Below are 17128 nucleotides of genomic sequence, written 5' to 3'. Positions count from 1 at the left end.
TCAGCAAGGCTAGCATTTCCCACAGGCTTCCCTGCATATGGCCTGTGTCCCTGGGTGTCAGCCTTTGTGGAAAGTGGGATCAGTGTCTCCCGGCTGGGAATCCCACTCTGCCTAGTGTTAGTAATTGCCCCCTTTCCCTAGAGCTTCTCCATAGGAGGATGTTTCTCTATTTACCCCATCTTATAAAAGAGCCTCTGAGGCTCAGGGGACCCCCTCTTGTCAGGTGACACAGCGGAAAAGCTGCTTCCTCCCACAGTCTTCCTGGGTCTCCCTCTAGGAGAGTGAGAATTCTGTTTTAAGTTTTATTTAAGTAATCTCTATACCCAACATGGGGCTGGAACTCATGACCCCAAGATGAAGAGTTGCATGTTCTTCTGACTGAGCCACCCAGGTGTCCCCATCCTTCTCTGCTTCTGTTTGATACTTTTTTGTTTCCCTGAGTACAGCAATGATGTCAAAGGAAGGGCACCGCCATCCTGGGTGCAGGAGGAAATGCCCAGAAGCATTCCTGGCAGGCAGAAGGATTGGAGCCGACCAGCAGTTTCCTTGGGGAGTGGGCAGATTAGGTCCGGAGGGACTGTCCTAGGGGCTGAAAGCAGGAATTGGGAAAAGAGCGGGCCCAGGGGTTGTCTCAACCTAACACACAGCTGCCTTATCCTCAGAAAACACAGGAATGTGGCAGCTGTGGTGTGTACACACACCACTTGTGAGTGGAAGGCTCCGCTCCGGGTCTCAGCCCGGAAAGGAAACTGTTCCTTATTCCCCATCCACAGGAAGCTAAATCATCCCTTCTCGTGTTTATATCCACCCATTTTTACAGTGAGAAGTCATGATCAGAAGGTCCTGCAGCTAGCCTGTGGAGGCAACACAGGCCAACTCACAATTTCTTGTTTTTAATTGTGATAAAATATACATAACCAAAGTTACCATCTCGACCATTTTTTATTTTTATTAATTTCTTAGAAGTTTATTTATTTGCGGGCACCTGGGTAGCTCAGTTGGTTAAGCTTCCAACTCTAAATTTCTGCTCAGGTCATGATCTCATGAGATCATGAGATCAAGCCCCACATCAGGCTCCGTGCTGGCAGTGTGGAGCCTGCTTGGGATTCTCTCTCTCCCTCTGCCCCTCCCCAGCTTGAGCGGTCAGTGGTGACAGCAGAAGAAAAGGCCTGGAGGCATGAGAATAATGAGTGATTGAATATTTGGGGAAACTCAGGGAGCAGTGGCACAGGCAGGGGAAAGTCTGGGGACAGTACCTATCCTCACAAGAGGTGAGGGCCTCCTCTCTTGAAAGGGCTTCAAAGTTCCTGGGAACTTCCTGCTTCCTCCACCAGGGGGCAGCCTGGGTGCACCAAGGGTTCTTCCCCAGGGACTGTACACCTTCCGCAGCCTGCCTGGGCCTGCACCTGCCTTCTCAGGCCCTGAGCCCTGGTGTCAGGGTAAGCAGAGATGTCTCTTTGAACCCGAAGGCCTGGGATTCAGACCCCACCTATCTCTGTTCTCTCCCTCCCCTCTCCCCAGTGCACCTTGAGGAGCCCCTCCTCCCTACCTCCAATGGTTGTCCTTCTGGGAACCCTGGATCAATAGCAGGCTTGGCAGGTCTGACACTCTGCCATAGGAGAGCCTTGCTCTTCGGAACTCTTTTCACAGTCCTGTTCTTATAAACCCTAGTTCCCTTGGAAGCCACAGGAAGTTTTAGTGAATGAATAAAGCAGCTCAAGCCCTGGTGGGCTGGAGGGGGCAGGGCCAGGGAGTGGTGGAGCAGCTGGGCTCGGAAGCCCAGCCAGCTAGGTCCAAACCCTGGCCTGCCAGCAGACAGCTGGGAAGCTTCTCTGAGCTTCAATTTTTTTCAACTTTTTTTTTAAATGTTTTATTTATTTCTAGGAGAGAGAGAGAGAGAGAGAGAGACAGCGTGAGCAGGGGAGGGTCAGAGAGAGAGGGAGTCACAGACTGAAACAGGCTCCAGGCTCTGAGCTGGCAGTCAGCACAGAGCCTGACGTGGGGCTCGAACCCATGAACCGCGAGATCATGACCCAAGCAAAAGTCGGACGCTTAACCGACTAAGCCACCCAGGCGCCCCACAACTTTTTTTTATTAAAGATTTTTGTTTAATGTTTATTCATTTTGAGAAAGAGACAGCAAGCAGGGGAGAGGCAGAGAACGGGAGAGAGCGAATCCTAAGCAGGCTCCTCACTGTCAGCACAGAGCCTGATGCGGAGCTCAAACTCACAAACCTCGAGATCATGACCTGAGCCGAAATCGAGTCAGACGCTTGACTGACCGAGCCACCCAGGTGCCCCAGCTTCTTCATTTTTGGCAGGCCTGTGAGGGAGGGCAAGTGGTTGTTTTGAGCTGATCATGTGTATACGGCTCTCAGCCCAGGGTCAGGACCCAAAGGAAGACCAAGAAAGCTGGTAAGGACAGGTGGCAGGGGCAGATGGGGCTGGGTCCAGCTTGCTTCCTACAAGGGCCCTGAGAACCTAAAGACTTGGAACAGAGGCACAGGGAGACCACACAGGTCTAACGAGGTAGGTAGGCTAGGAAGGAGCAGGTGCCTGGATGTGGCCTGCACTGGGGCCCCTCGCCAAGACCAGACCACCTGGAGGCCCAAGGCCTGTCCAGGCCTGCTCAGGAGGGGGTGGGGGATGGGGATCCCAGCTGGCCAGAGGGCAGAGGATCCTAAGGAGTGGGCAAAGGGGCAGCATCCAGAGAGCCTGGAACGTTCTGGAGCAAGGGTCACCAAGCCTGTCCTGGTGCTGTCCACTTCTGCCCAGGGGCCTCTGGTCAGGGCAAGTCTCAGCACCTCACCAGCCCTCCCCCAATGGAGGAAAGGCTCTCAGTTATTTCTCATCAGGGACCTTGTTTCTTGCTCGCTCCCCACAACATGGTTATGGGTTATCCTATTTCACATATGAAAAGAGAGACCCAGTGATGAGAGAAAAGCAACTGCCATGAAAACAGCATGAGGATACCCAAGGGACTCCTTCCAGCCTTTTCCAAGGCCCACCAGCCACAGGGACCACTGTCCTGCTGGAGCCCCCGGGACTAGTCCATCCCTCCCCCTTTACCTCTTAGTGACCTGCCCCCCCAGCCCTTTGTCACTGAGAATTTTCAAAATATCAGGACACAAATTTAAAAAAAACACCAACCTCAGAGATACTTCTGAGGCCCATTTTAAGCTCATTCCACCTTTTGGTCACACCCGCCTCTGTCTATCTCACCCAGGTGGAAGTTGGATGGGTGGGAGCACATGGGAGATCAGATGTTCCACCTAAAGTCTTGTGAAACCAGGTGGAGCTGGCTCCAGGAACCAGGGCACGGAGGGTTCCTGGGGCCATGGTGGCATTAGTGACGCCTCATCTGGCCCCACAGGTGCAGGTAGCCTCTGGGTTCAGCCCCAGCTATCTCTGTCCCAGGAGGTGGGTGGGTCTGTAATGGGCTGCAATGCCTTATATGTGCAGGTTCCCCCGTCTCAGAGGCCCTGGCATATAGGCCTATGTACCTGAAGCCCCAGGTGAGCTCTCTTCAAATCCTCTGGTAACTGACCACCTGGCAGGCTGGTACCTGCCTGCCTGAAACCCTAGGACATTGACCTCAGCTTGGGAGACCCCGCTGGCCATACCCCTTGATCAGAGTGCTTGGGCTAGAGGGTGCCCTCTTGGGGGCACCTCAGGCAGTTTTTTGATTCTCAGCTTCACTTTCCTCTTCCCTAAAATTGGCTTTCCAGCTGGGCTGCTCTGCCCCTGAAGCCCGCTCACTCCAAGGTGTCCTTCAAAAGTGCCCTCCATCCAGTCTCTGGGCAGCTGGCCCCACCCGTACTGGGTTTAGCTGCCCCTCCCATGAGTATGAACAGCCCCCAGGCATATCCTTGTAAAGGAGTAAATTACCCATTCATTCCATTGCTCTCCCACCGTACTGGATCTAACTCCATGTTTCATCCTCAATACCTGGCATTGGGGTTTATGGGCCAGCTGGGCCGGCGCGTTCCTAATTTAGGACAGGGGCACCAACTGGCTGTAAGACAGTCCCAAGAAAGTATTGGCCTGGGGCTATCGTTGGGTGCTTCCAAATGAGAACTGACCTTTATGAGCCCTCACCATGTGCCTTAGCTCACGTCCTGCTCACAGGCAACCCTATCCAGATGGTGTAATTATTTCTCCCTTTTACAGATGGAGAAACTCAGGCTCAGAGAGGGGAGGTCATTCGTGAAGGTCATTCGGTTGGTAGCAGAGCCAGTGTCTGAACCCAGGTGTGTCCCTTTGCCCCTTGCCCTTATCTGGAGGTTTCCTCCCCCAGCCTGGGGGCAGGGCCTGGGTTTAGGGAGGAGAGCAGAGGGAGGGATAGTCAGGAATTCAAATTGGTAGAGTTGGTTGGGGGGAGGGCAGGAGGTGCTAGGGAGTGGCCAGTAGTTAAGGCTTGGGCAACAGGGTGCTCTGCAGAGCTTCGGGGAGGGAGGGGACAGTGGGGCAGGCACAGACCTGCTGGACCAGAAATGCCCAAGGGTCTCCATGGGAAGGTATCGGGAAGGTGACTGTGAGCTGAGGCCAGCAAAGCACCTCTGGGTGGTGGGCCAAGTAGAGTTGGGCACTGAGGCCCCACCCCAGGACCATGGAGATTTAAGGAGAAAGAGGCCTCGGAGAAGGCAGGGGGCCACATTTTCTAGAAGGAGGGAGTGGTCAGCCTGCACAAGGTCAGGCAAGATAAGAGTCACTGGGCCCAGCCTCCCTCGTGACTGTGACCAGAGGCTACTGTCCCAGCCCAGGGGCTTCCGTGTACTGGCCATGATGGAGCTGGCCCCCTCCCCCACTACCACATGAACCCTGGTGATGAGGGAAGCCTCCCAGAAAGAAACCTGCAAAGTTGAGGGGCGCCTGAGTAGTTCAGTTACTTAAACGTCCAACTTCAGCTCAGGTCACCGTCTCAGGGTTTGTGAGTTTGAGCCCCAAGTGGGGCTCTGCGCTGACAGCTCAGAGCCTGGAGCCTGCTTTGGATTCTGTGTCTCCCTCTCTCTCTGCCCCTCCCCCACTCACACTCTGTCTCCCTCTCTCGAAAATAAACATTAAAAAAATTTTTTAAACTGCAGAGTTAGAATTTGGAAATTCCAAGCCCTTCCCACTATGCAGCCTTGGTCCACTCCTACCTCCATGGCCACATGAACTGAGGCTCCCGGATACTTCTCACTGTTCCACAACTCTGTTCCCTGCTAAGATTCCAGAGGAGACTGCCCTCTCAACTCTGGCCCCACTCAACTTCTGGAGAGGAACCTCACAAGGGAAATGAGCATTGCCTCACCTTGGCCCCACCTTTTGCCCTGGGGTACTTTGTCCACTTCTCCCCGCCCCCCCCCCGCCCCTCATCTGCTAAGGCTCTGGTGGGCTTCTGCCTGCCCATACAAGCCAATGAAGCAGATATGGCTATCAGCCCCATTTTACGGGTGGGTAAAACAAGGCCAAAAGAGGTCAGTCCTAGGGCAGCTGGCTGGTCACCATTACAGCCAAGATTTGGATCCAGGTCCAACCTCCTCTCTGTGAGCTTCCCTCAGAAGCACAGTCCCGCCAACCTTCATCTCTGCCTTGCTCTTCACAGAGCCAGGACTTGGCCTCCTCCTTTATCCATTTGTTAGTGGAGCCAGTGGCTATTCAGGCACAGGGGTCTCAGCATCCTGTAGAAAGAGCCCCCAGAACAGACTCTGCCAGTCTAATGGTAGAAGCAACCAAGAAACCAAAGGACTTAATGGAAGGTTGATTGGAAGGGGGAGGCTCAGGACCTGGGTGGGCTTGCAATCAAGTAGGAGACAGGCAGTTTTCCAAGAATGGTAAGCCTTGATGAAATCTTTTTCTTTATTTCATAATGGTTTTTCCAAAAAAACAGCAAAAACAAAAGTAATACATAGAGGGGGCACTTGGTTGGCTCAGTCAGTTAAGCATTTGATTCTTGATTTTGACTCAGGTCATGATCTCACAGTTTGTGGGTTCGAGCCCCACGTCAGGCTCTGTGCTAACAGCAGAGCCTGCTTGGGAGTCTCTCCCCGCCCCCCTTACCCTCTCCCCTCAACATAAATAAATAAACTTTAAAAAAGTAATACACTTAAGTGACATAATAATTCCAACAATATAGGAGATTAAATGTGGAGTTAAACGTGAAGGCTTCATCCTCACCTTCCCTATTTTCCCCTCTTCCCCTGAGGCTCCTGCCCAAGCTTTCTTTAGGGATTTATGAGCATAGATAGAAACGGAAACACACAGGATTTCTAAAAACCACCAATGTGATTACATTTTACATATTCTACATCTTGCTTCTTCCACTTAGGGGAATGTCTTGGCCAACACTGAACTTTTCACCCTCCTTGGCCAGTCTGCCTGGTGACAGTGTCACTGTGTTCAGCTGGGTTCTGGGGCTGTGTTGCTTTCCCTGCAGCCTTCCCTGGGATGCAGATGGAGCGGACTCCTCTACACACTTCCAATGCAAGTATGTTCAAGCCCCCTGCTGCTGGCCTGGGCTGACAAAGACTGCATCAAATCGTATGTATTGACTGTGTAGGTGCCTGCCACCATCCTAAGGCACTTTCTGCAGTGGTGAAGAGTAGATGATCGTGGCTTGGGCAGAGTTTCCATTGTAGGGAGGGCAAGAAATGTGAGCAAAGAAGTGCATACATCAGTAAGGTCTTCGGAGGTGGTGCCAGACCTGGGAAGCACATAGGGAGTGAGGATGGACAATGAAGGGCAGCTGTTTTAGAAAGAGCAATCAGATGAAGTTGTACCAGCAGCAACATTGCAGCTGACGCTGAAATATGGTTTGCCAGGCAGAGGGCACAGCATAGGCAAAACCTCTTCCTTGGCCCCACAAACCAGGGCAGTCAGTTCCTCTGTTATGACCTTACAGAGCAGCCTGCACATCTCCTTGTCCAGATCCAACCCTCCTCTGAATAATATCCTCTCATCTCCTCCCTTGACCATGGTCTTCCAGGGCCAGGGACCACCACTGTGCTGTTTACTAGCATGGTGCCCACCTCATCATCGATGTTATCAGCAACTGTCGATTGAAGGACAATGGAGTGTGCGGCCTCTCTTGGGCTCAGGGTGCCTGGCTCTGCCTGGAGCTGTGACTAGCAAAATGAGAGGAGGTGGCTAGTGAGGAAGCCTCCCCCCAGCAAGACATGGCCTTCACTCTAGGGAATATGTTGGGGGACTTTTCTTCAGATGGGGTACTGTTCTAAGAGGCTGTCAGAGGGGCTTGGGTTTGAGCTTAGCTGTGTGACCTTGAGCAGGTGACCTTAACCTCTTTGAGCCTCAGTTTTCCAGTCTATAAAATGGGATCATAACACAGCATCCTTCTCACAGGTGGTGATGAGAAACAGCAAGCCCATGTGTGTACAGTGCTTTGCTCACATGTGGATTAAGGACTCAATGTTGGGATCCCATCACAGCAACCAGGAATTAGTGAGGCTGTTGTTCTTGCAAGAGAGATTCTGCTTCCCTCTTGAGTAACCTGAATGCCAGGTTTCGGCAGTGCCACACTATCTCCTGTGTGTACCACTCACGTTACATCCTTTATGGCGAGGAATGAATGAAGGCTACGTGGCTTGGGAAGCAGTAGGTGGGGTGCACTGTGGTAGGAAGGAACGACATGGGAGTTGGGAGGAAATTCATTCATTCATTCATTCATTTGACTTTTTAGTGGAGCCTGCCTATTTGGTGGCAGGCATGAGCTGGGCACTGGGTCTACAAGAATGAACAAGACAAAGACTTCCTGCTGTCATAGCAACTGCCCATCAGAGGCATCAGGACTGCATCAGGGCGAGCAGGCTGGGGTCAGAGGAAACTTCCTGAAGGAGTTTATGTCTGAGCGAGTAGGAGATGGCCAGGCAGAGGTGGGGAGAAGGAGGAAGGGTGACGCAGGCAGGATGAGCCCTGGGTGCTAATGCCCAGAGGTGAGAGGAAAACTCATGGCAGGTACAGGAGCAGAGAGTTCGTCAGTGTGGTTTGAGCTTGGGATGGGGGGAAGTGAGACGTGATTTTACATGGGGTTTGTTTATCTGAAATTCAAATTTAACTAGGCATCTTGTATTTTAAAAAACTTTTTTTAAGTTTATTTATTTTGAGAGAGACAGAGACAGTGCAAGTGGGGGAGGGGCAAAGAGAGAGGGTGAGAGAGAGAATCCCAAGCAATCTCTGTACTGTCAGCCCAGAGCCGGATGTGGGGCTCAAACCCACCAAGCCATGAGATCATGACCTGAGCTGAAACCAAGAGTCAGACACTTAACCAACTGAGCCACTCAAGCACCCCTAGACATCTTGTATTTTTATTTTATTTTATTTTATTTTATTTTATTTTATTTTATTTTATTTTATTGAGAGACAGAGCCAGCGCCAGGGAGGGGGTAGAGAGAGGGAGAGACAGAATCTTAAGCAGGCTCCACACCCAGCACAGAGTCTGACTCGGGGCTAGATCTCGTGATCATGAGATCATGACTTGAGCCGAAATCAGGAGTCTGGATGCTTAACCGACTGAGCCACCCAGGCGCCCCAGCATCCTGTATTTTTTATATTTGTTAAACCTGGCTATCACGTTAAGGGACTGTGATTTACCCTTTGGGGATATTTTGTATCATTTGTTTTCCTTTTATTTGCTTTTTAATTGAGAAAAGATGATGGTAAAAGTGACAAATCAGTCTACTGTCCTTACTTGATCCATACTACATGACATAGCAATCATAGAGCTACTTTAGCCAGGGCTTGCCAGAGCCTGATTCTGTAGTCTATCTGACAGTTTCATCTTAATCAGTCCTCACAAGAGCCCCATGGGCAGGTGCCATTATTATTCTCAAATGACTGATGAGGAAAGATAATCAGAGAAGTTAGGTCCCATACTGGACACCCAGAGGGAGCTGGAGTGCAAAATAAATCCAATTCTCAATGGTTCTCCTATCCCCGTTACTGTGTGGTTTTTATATTTCCATATTACCTTCCGCCCGAATAGAGTTTTACAGGATAGCTTTCAGTGAGAACAAAATCTTGAAATCTGCTATCTTCATTTACTATATCAAAAACTTTCTCCCAGATTTTAAAGTTTAAGTGCTTATGTACTATTGCACTAGAAGCATACTTGGATTTTATAAAGCGCTTGGCAGGAAATGGGCTCGGGGGTGAACACTGGATGTGAGGAGGTGATGCAAGCCTTCTCAGAACAGAGATGGCAGGAGTCTAGGTCAATATGATTTATTTATATTTTTTTAATATATTTTTATTTATTTCTAGGAGAGAGAGAGAGAGAGAGAGAGAGACAGCGTGAGCAGGGGAGGGTCAGAGAGAGAGGGAGTCAGGGACTCTGAAATAGGCTCCAGGCTCTGAGCTGGCAGTCAGCACAGAGCCCGACATGGGGCTCGAACCCACGAACCGCGAGATCATGACCCAAGCGAAAGTCGGACGCTTAACCGACTAAGCCACCCAGGCGCCCCTAGGTCAATATGATTTAGAAATCCCTTATTCCCTCCTTGGACTTTTCTTTTATCCTTCTGATTTTATTTACTTATTTTAAAGATTTTATTTTTAAGTAATCTCTATACCCAACATGGGCTTGAATTCACAGCCCTGAGGTCGAGAGTCCCATTCTCCACCGACTGAGCCAGCCAGTCAATCGTCTCAACTGTTTTTCTGAGTGTTTTTTTTTTAATAATGTTTATTCATTTTTGAGAGACAGCATGAGTGGGGGAGGGGCAGAGAGAGAGAAGGAGACAATCCAAAGCAGGTTCCAGGCTCTTAGCTGTCAGCACAAAGCCCGATACTGGGCTCAAACCCAGGAACTGTGAGATCATGACTTGAGCCAAAGTCGGGTGCTTAACTGATGGAGACACACAAGTGCCCCTCGTCTTTCTGATTTTAAAGGGACTATGTACTGAGTACGGAAAACTTGTAATGTTCAGAAAAGTTAAGGAAGCGGGAATAACAAACCTTAACCAGCTTGATATGAATTGCTACACCATTTGGGAAGTATGCCTGGTAAGACCTATTCAAACTGAAAATGTTCACATATCATTTAACCCATAGAGTCTATTTCTAGTATACTTATTCTGCACAAGTGAAGGTAAGAGAATGTAAAAACATCTATTCAATGACTTAAAACAATTTGTGTTTTGTTTTTTTTTTTTTTTACAATCACCAAACTGGGGCACCTGGCTGGCTCAGTCGGAAGAGCATGAGACTTTTGGTCTTGGGGTCACAAGTCTGAGCCCTACATTGTGTATAGAGATTACATAAAAATAAAATCTTCAGGGATGCCTGTGGCTCAGTCGATTGTTTGACTCTTGGTTTTGGCTCAGGTCGTGATCCCAGGGTGGTGGGATCAAGCTCTGCGCTTTGGGGTCTGTGCTGAGCATGGAACCTGCTTAAGATTCTCTCTCTCTCTCTCTCTCTCTCTCTCTCTCTTTCTCTGTCTCTCTCTCCCCCTCTGTCCCTCTCTCTGGTTTGCACACATACTCTCTCTCAAAAAAAAAATCTTGGGGCGCCGGGGTGGCTCAGTCAGTTAAGTGTCTGACTTTAGCTCAGGTCATGATCTCATAGTTTGTGGGTTCAAGCCCCACATCGGGCTTTGTGCTGACAGGTAGCTCAGAGCCTGGAGCCTGTTTCAGATTCTGTGTCTCCCTCTCTCTCTGACTCTCCCCTGCTCCTGCTGTCTCTCTCTTTCTCAGAAATAAATAAAAACATTAAAAAAAGTTTTTTTAAAAAAATCTTAAATATATAAAAGCACTAAATTGTAAGTAGCCTGAAAAGCTATGATTAAGGGAAGTGTTTATGGAATCTTCATACTCTAGAATCTGTCAGCTATCAAAAAGTGAATTATGTGATATGAACTAGAAAGACGTCTGTGATAGCTTGTTAAGGACAAAGAACAAACGTCCTGTAAGTTCTACAGTGACTTACCGTTTGTATGGTATATTATTTTATAGTTTCGAAAAAGTAAGATTGTTGCGTAACATGTGCACAGATATGTGTTGATGTCAGATGTACATGTCAAACTGCTAACGTTACTTCAGAAGACAGATGGGAGTGAGGAGGAAGGAGAATGAGGAACTTTTAAAAATGTAGCTAGAACTGTTCCTATTAAAAACGTTCCTTTTGTAATAAAACACTAAAATATATATGTGCGTGAAAAAAAATCCCAACGCCTAGAGAGAACCTCTGTAAATATTTTGGTGTATTTTCTTCAATATTTTGCACGCACCTATACTTGTGCATTTTTTCTTAATATCGTTTGCACATTTCTAGATCATAAAACATCTTGGTAAACACCATTTATAGTGGCTCCCTTAACGTTTTCTCATGTGGGCTATTTGACCAATCCCCTATTGTAAGGCATTTACTTTGTGTATGATCTTTTTCATCATTATAAATGACACTTGAAAAAATTTGTACATTAATTTTTCAAGTGCAAATAAAGCAAGTGACTATTGAGTGCCTGTTAAGTCTCAGGTATGCTCTTGGCATTGGGGTTCCAAGCTTATGATCTGGTTAAAAATATCATCAAATATATGGTCTGCAAATGTGGTTAATTTCTTTGAAACAGAATCTCAGAAGATGGATTACTACTGCTCCAAGGGGGTATTAATCATTTTAAAAGATTTTATATTTGGCTGATCCTGCCTAATTCACGTTCAGAAATTTTGAGGCAATGTATATACTTCCAACAATATATGAATGATTACCCACCAGACCCCTGCCTCTGTTTGAAGATTTTAATTTGAAACTGATAGCTGAAAATAAAATCAAACCCTCCTCCCACCCCAAGCCCCTCAGTATGTTGTAGTTTTAACTTGCACACCTTTGGTTAGTAGAGTATTGACATTTTCCCAGTAGTTTCTTCAAATAGTGAGTACTCTACTGTACTCTATTCATAGAATATGCTTTTTCTTCCTTACCGATGTTCGATATTTCTCTTCTCATTTCTTATGCTCCTAGCATTTCTAGGATCTGTTTCTAGGCTTTTCCCTCTTTTTCTTTCTCGCTTTGTACCACACTGAATTGACTGTGGTAGCTTTATAATTTAAGTATCTGTTAAAGCAAGCTCACCCTCATTTGTGGGAAATGAGAGCTGGTTTTGGTTTTTTAGTTTCAGGTGAACTTAGAATTTTGTCAATTCCTGTTAGGATTACATTAATTTTAAATATTACATTAAATATACATTTACATTTAATATACTTTAACTTTATGCATTAATCTAGAAAGAATGGTCCCATAACCAGCCTTCCTGAGGGGGTCTTGGCTAGTGCTAGGGCACAACTTCCCTGCATGGCAATTCTGGGTTCCTCTCTCAGAAGTTGACAGTGGTGTGTTCTTTTGTTTGGTGTTCAAAGTAGAGAGAGGTCCATTAAATAACTCCCTAGAGAAGCGGCCTCGTTCAGGGCCACCTCCAGTCCCTCAGCAGGCCATCGGGCCACCAGCTTGGGTCTAGGCAGGCCAGCTTAGGCTCGTTGCTTGACCTCAGGGGCCTGTGAGGGGTTGCGGTCACCGGAAGGGGCTGGCTGAACACCGCGTGCTCGGGACCTCAGCGCCCTCCGAGCAGGTAGGGCCAGCTAGCTAGCGGGGCTGCGACTCGCAGCGGGGACCCGAGGGGTCGCTGGGGTCAGGGGTCGGGGGGGGGGTCCTCTTCTCTACAGGACACAAATAGCTTGGGATAGCTTGGGCCTCCTCAGGAGCCCAGATCACGCCACCTGCAGTCCCCTGGGACTGCGCCTTTGACGGCGAGGTCCCTGCGGCGGCCACGTAGCTGGGGTGCGAAAGTATCCTGGAAGTGGGGTGCAGGTCGCTAGGGGTTCCTACTGGGGACCTCGGAGGGGTCAGGGTCAGGCTCAAAGGGTGTCAGCTCGGCGTGTGCGGGCTGAGCGTGGGCCTGTGGGGGTCCAATGTCCCCTTCCTAGGGGGTTGGGTCCGGTTGTTTCGGGGTGCGGTCGCGGTCCCACTCGTGCACCTGGGGTCTGGGTTGGGCGGGGCGCCCACCGTCAGGGTCCCGGGCTCCTCCTGCGCGCCCCTCCCCCACGGCGCCGTCCAGCGGGCCCGCCGCCCCGCCCTGCCCAGTGTTCGGACCCCTAGCCAGCTCCGCCCCGCCCCCTCTTGCCCCGCCCCCGAAAGACCCCGCCCCGAGCCGCCCCGGCCCCGCCCCGCCGCTCGCCCATTCAGATGTGGGTCAGGGGTGAGCGGGCGGCGCCGACGTCACAAGCTTCCAAGATGGCGCCGGGCGGGCGGCTGTGAGCGGCGCTCGGGGCGCGCTGGGCGGGGAGCCGAGCCGGGCCGGCGGCGGGCGGACGGGGCGGGCGCAGGCGGCGCAAGCCGGGCGCCGAGGACGAGGGACTGCGGGCAGGGCCAGCCGGCCGGCGGGCGGAGCGCCGCCGCCGACGCACACGAGGTGAGAGTCGGTCAGGGGCAACGGGGGGCGCGGGCGGGCGCGCCCCCGGGGAGAGGGGCGTGGGCGGGCGCGCACCCGCCAGGTCTGGGCGGGGGCGCACGCGGGACCCCTGGCCGGACCCAGGCCGCCCGGGCTTTGTGGTCCGGGTGCCCGGCAGGGCGCGGGCGGCGGGGACCCCGGGCACAAAGCCCCGGGGCCGCGCCAGGCCGGGCGCGGGTCTGCGGAGCGGGGGTCGGCAGGCGAGCGGGCGCCGGCTCTTTGTGCCTTTTCATTAGCAATCTAATCCGAACAGCGTCGGGCGAGCTGCGCTGCCTGACAGGCGGGCGGGCTTCCATTATGCAAACGGCCCAGCGCCCGCGGCCGCCCCTTGTAGGGGGATTTTGCTATTTCCAGAACTGCGGCGCTCCTCTGCCTGCGGTCCCCTTTCCTTGCCCCCTCCTTGCGGGAAGACCGGCCTGGGCAGGGGCAGGGTTGGCCTTGGAGGGGCCGCTCCCAGAGGGCCAGGCCCTGCGGCTGGTGGGCTCGCTGCCCTGCCCCCAGACCTCTCCCGTAGGCAGCCACTTGGCAGGAAGAGAGATGGGCTTGGGGGAGGGGGTCGGCTGGCAGGGGGAGGGGACCGGCTGGCAGAGGAAGGGGGCTGAAGGGCCCCAGCTTGTCACTCTCTGTTTATCTACTGAGATGGTTCATATTCACATAGGCCTAGTTGGTGGGGGTTGGGGGGGAGGCAGGGATGCCTCTCCGTGGGGGGCAGTGACTTCTGGAGAGGAGGGAACGAGGTCAGATAATGCGCCCAGCGGCCCCACCCAGAACAGCGTGGGACTGCCTGGAGAAGGGAACCCAGTGCTGATCCGGATGGGTTGGAACGGTTTTGAAGTTATTTATCCATGTCTTTTCCTATCCCCTCCACCCCCAGTGTCTTTTCTAGTCAGAGTTGCGAAGCACATCTGGAAAGCTAGGTTCCTGGCCCCCCAAACAGCAAGGAGGGATGTAACCCGGGAGGCCACCCCTCTGACATATGTGGTGGGGGGGAGGGGCAGAGCCTTGCCCATAGGAATCCTGTGGCGGTGGATTGTTGACTGATGTGGGGATTGCTGTGCCTCTTTCGCTGGGGGTGGGGTGGGGTGGGGTGGGGAGGAGAACTGGCAGGTAGTGGAGGGGCCTCCAGAGCTTCTAGGCTGAACTTGGGCCTGTTCTCTGGGGACTTTGGCTGGAGGGATGGAGCTAGGTCACTCAAACCCAGGACCTTTCTGGGGCTATAGCATTTATTGCTTCCTGGCTCCTGGCTTTACTTCTTCCCTTCCATTTCCATCTGCCAACTCTGGAGTCCTTGGCCCTTTCCGCAGACATTTTCAGGAGCACAGGCCATGTGGCTGGTCTGTAGCCCTGGCTCAAGGAGAGACTGTACACTTAGCAGAGCAGGGTTGCTGGAGTGGTCTGAAAAAAAGCAGATGGGCCGGCCTCAGGCTGGCCTCTAGAGACAAAGCTGTGTGGTGAGATTGCTGGTTTAGCGGGCTCTTAGCACCAGGGGGGGGGGGGGATGGGAAGCTGATACTTGGGGGTTGAACTGAGTCTTTTGGCCTAGGAGTAGGTCACCCTGTGTTCCAGGGAACGTTTGGTCCTGTACAGTTGGGCTTATGAAAATCTCTGGGTCCCATGGGCAGGCAGTAGACTCAGAGGCTGGGAGGGGACTCCCCACCTGCCTGCCTGCCTGCCTTAGGGGTCAGAACTCTCAGGTTGGTCTGCCTTTTGCTTCGGGCTTTCTGCAGACCAGTTTTGGGGAGTTGCTGAGTGCCTCTTGCCCAGCTTCTCTGGCCGTTTGACTCAGAGTGCTGGTGTGTGCCCAGAATTTCTCCCTGCAGTGTTTTCCTGCCAGTTGTTAGGACTTGTAGATTAGTCACTCAGCTTTTACAAGCGATTCCTGAAAAGAAAAATCTCCCTCTGGTCGCTGGCTCTGCTTAGAGGAAGAAGCAGCCCGAGGGAGCTAGGTCTTTAATTAAAGCAAAACTGAAATGATTGCTTCAATTGCTGGAAGGAGAAGAAGAGGCGCAGGTGGGGCAGAGGCGATGCGTCCTGTCCTGCTGCGCAGTACCTGCTCTGGGGACAGGTAGGCACGATCCCGTCCTCATTCCCTGGTCTTGGCCAGCAGCCCAGCCTTCTCCACAAGCTGCGGTCCTGGATTAATCCTCACGTAGTGTTTTCTTTCCATAGATCAGATTTCTCATTTTGTTAATAAGCACAGCCTCCGATCCACTTGAAGTCAGCTGTCGTGGACTCGGAGCAACAGGGTTTTGCATTATTGAGCTGACAGGCCTGCTGCCTTCTCGGAGTCCTTATTGTCTGTCAGGGTCAGATCTGGGGGTGGAGAGTGGGGGCAGTGCCTTTTAATCAGCAGCCAGCCCCCAGAGAAGGGCTGGCTGGGCAGTTCTGGAGAGTCGGAGGAGTGAGGAAGGAATAAAGTTCAGTTTACCCAGGGGACCTGTGGTGTTGCCCTTTTGCTGGCCTGTTGGCCTCAAGCTGTCAGCCCCACCCAAAAGCTTGCTCGCTTTGCCCACTGGGGCTGAGAGCCACTGCCCCCAGGACCTGATTACTAAGAGGGTGGGGGCTCTTCTCTTTCTGCCACCTGGAAGGCAGCTTTCACCATTGAGAAGAAACAACAAATCAGGTTCTTATCCTCCTGGCTCATGGATCCTGGCTGAGGAGGGACTCCTGGAGGGGAGTGAGAGAGAACTGGGCTTAGTTAAAAGTCTGGAGTGCGATGCGGGCTCTGCCGGTTACTCTCCCTGTGACCTTGGACAGTAATTGACTCTCTGACTCTCTGTGTCCCTGTGTCTAAAATGGGAGCAGAACTTGAGTTTACATTCACATATCCCTGCCCTCCAGAGCTCAGCCTGGGGAAGACAGGCAAACAAACGATTGTAAGATGGGGCACTAAGGTCTGGCTCCATGCTGTATGGAGTACAGAGGGCACCATGGGGATGGTGGCTGTAGCTTCAAGGCACAGAGGAAGGGGACAGCTCTGGGGTGGCGGAGATCCACGGATGCTGTGCAGAGTTCAAGTTGGTTGTAGAAGGGTTTTCACGGGGGAGTGCACAGGAAGACGGCAGCGGTGTGGAGTGTGGCAGGGGAGGCTGGAGAGCATGGAGGCAAGAGCGTGAGCCTGCAGATGCTGTGTGGTAGAGAACCTAGCTCAGGAGCACCCACTCCCTGCCAGGCACCTGGGAGGCTCTTTCACAAGCTTTTTATTCTTTTGACAAGATTCTCCGAGAACAGCACAAGGGCACAGCACCCAGCCCCTGCGGCTAGGCTGGATCATGCTGGTCTCTGCCCTCTGGCACTCACAGCCTTGCCAACAAGTGGTCGGCCCCGGGAGATAGGGGCACACTTAAGTTTTCTCGGAATCCTTCCAGGCCAGCACGCAGGGTAGCCTCCTCTTACAGACTGGTAAATGAGACTCAACGGGGAGGTTACATAACTTGCTGGGGCTGCAAGTAAGCAACTGGTCAGGCTGGGACTGGAGGGTAAATGCCTTTAACTCCAGGGCTTTGTGGCCCATGTAGTGTGGAGTCTGGAGAGGTCTGAGCTGCAAGCAGGGAGAGGCCGCCAGACACCCCCCCTCCCCAAGAGGATATTGGCTCCGGTTTAGGGGCTTCCAAACAAGCCAGGGCAGTTTGACTCTGCCTGGCACGGCCAGTCTATGCTTCCTGCTGGGAGGGGCCTTGCCCTGAGGGAT

General features: G+C 52.0%; 1 protein-coding gene across 1 annotated transcript in view; it reads left to right on the top strand.

The window, feature by feature from the left end:
• The first annotated feature begins 13307 nt into the window (after positions 1-13307).
• HIC2 (HIC ZBTB transcriptional repressor 2) overlaps positions 13308-17128 on the top strand; it is a 28874-nt gene continuing 25053 nt past the window's right edge. The window contains exon 1 of the mRNA XM_039242890.1: positions 13308-13398. The gene's annotated coding sequence lies outside the window, so the exon portion shown is untranslated. The remainder of the gene's footprint in view (positions 13399-17128) is intronic.

Source organism: Hyaena hyaena, unplaced genomic scaffold (genome assembly GCF_003009895.1).
Source record: "Hyaena hyaena isolate Hyena2069 unplaced genomic scaffold, ASM300989v1 scaffold_219, whole genome shotgun sequence".
Classification (NCBI taxonomy): Eukaryota; Metazoa; Chordata; class Mammalia; order Carnivora; family Hyaenidae; genus Hyaena; species Hyaena hyaena.
Note: the sequence above shows the minus strand (reverse complement) of the source record. Positions and strands in the feature narration are given on the sequence as shown.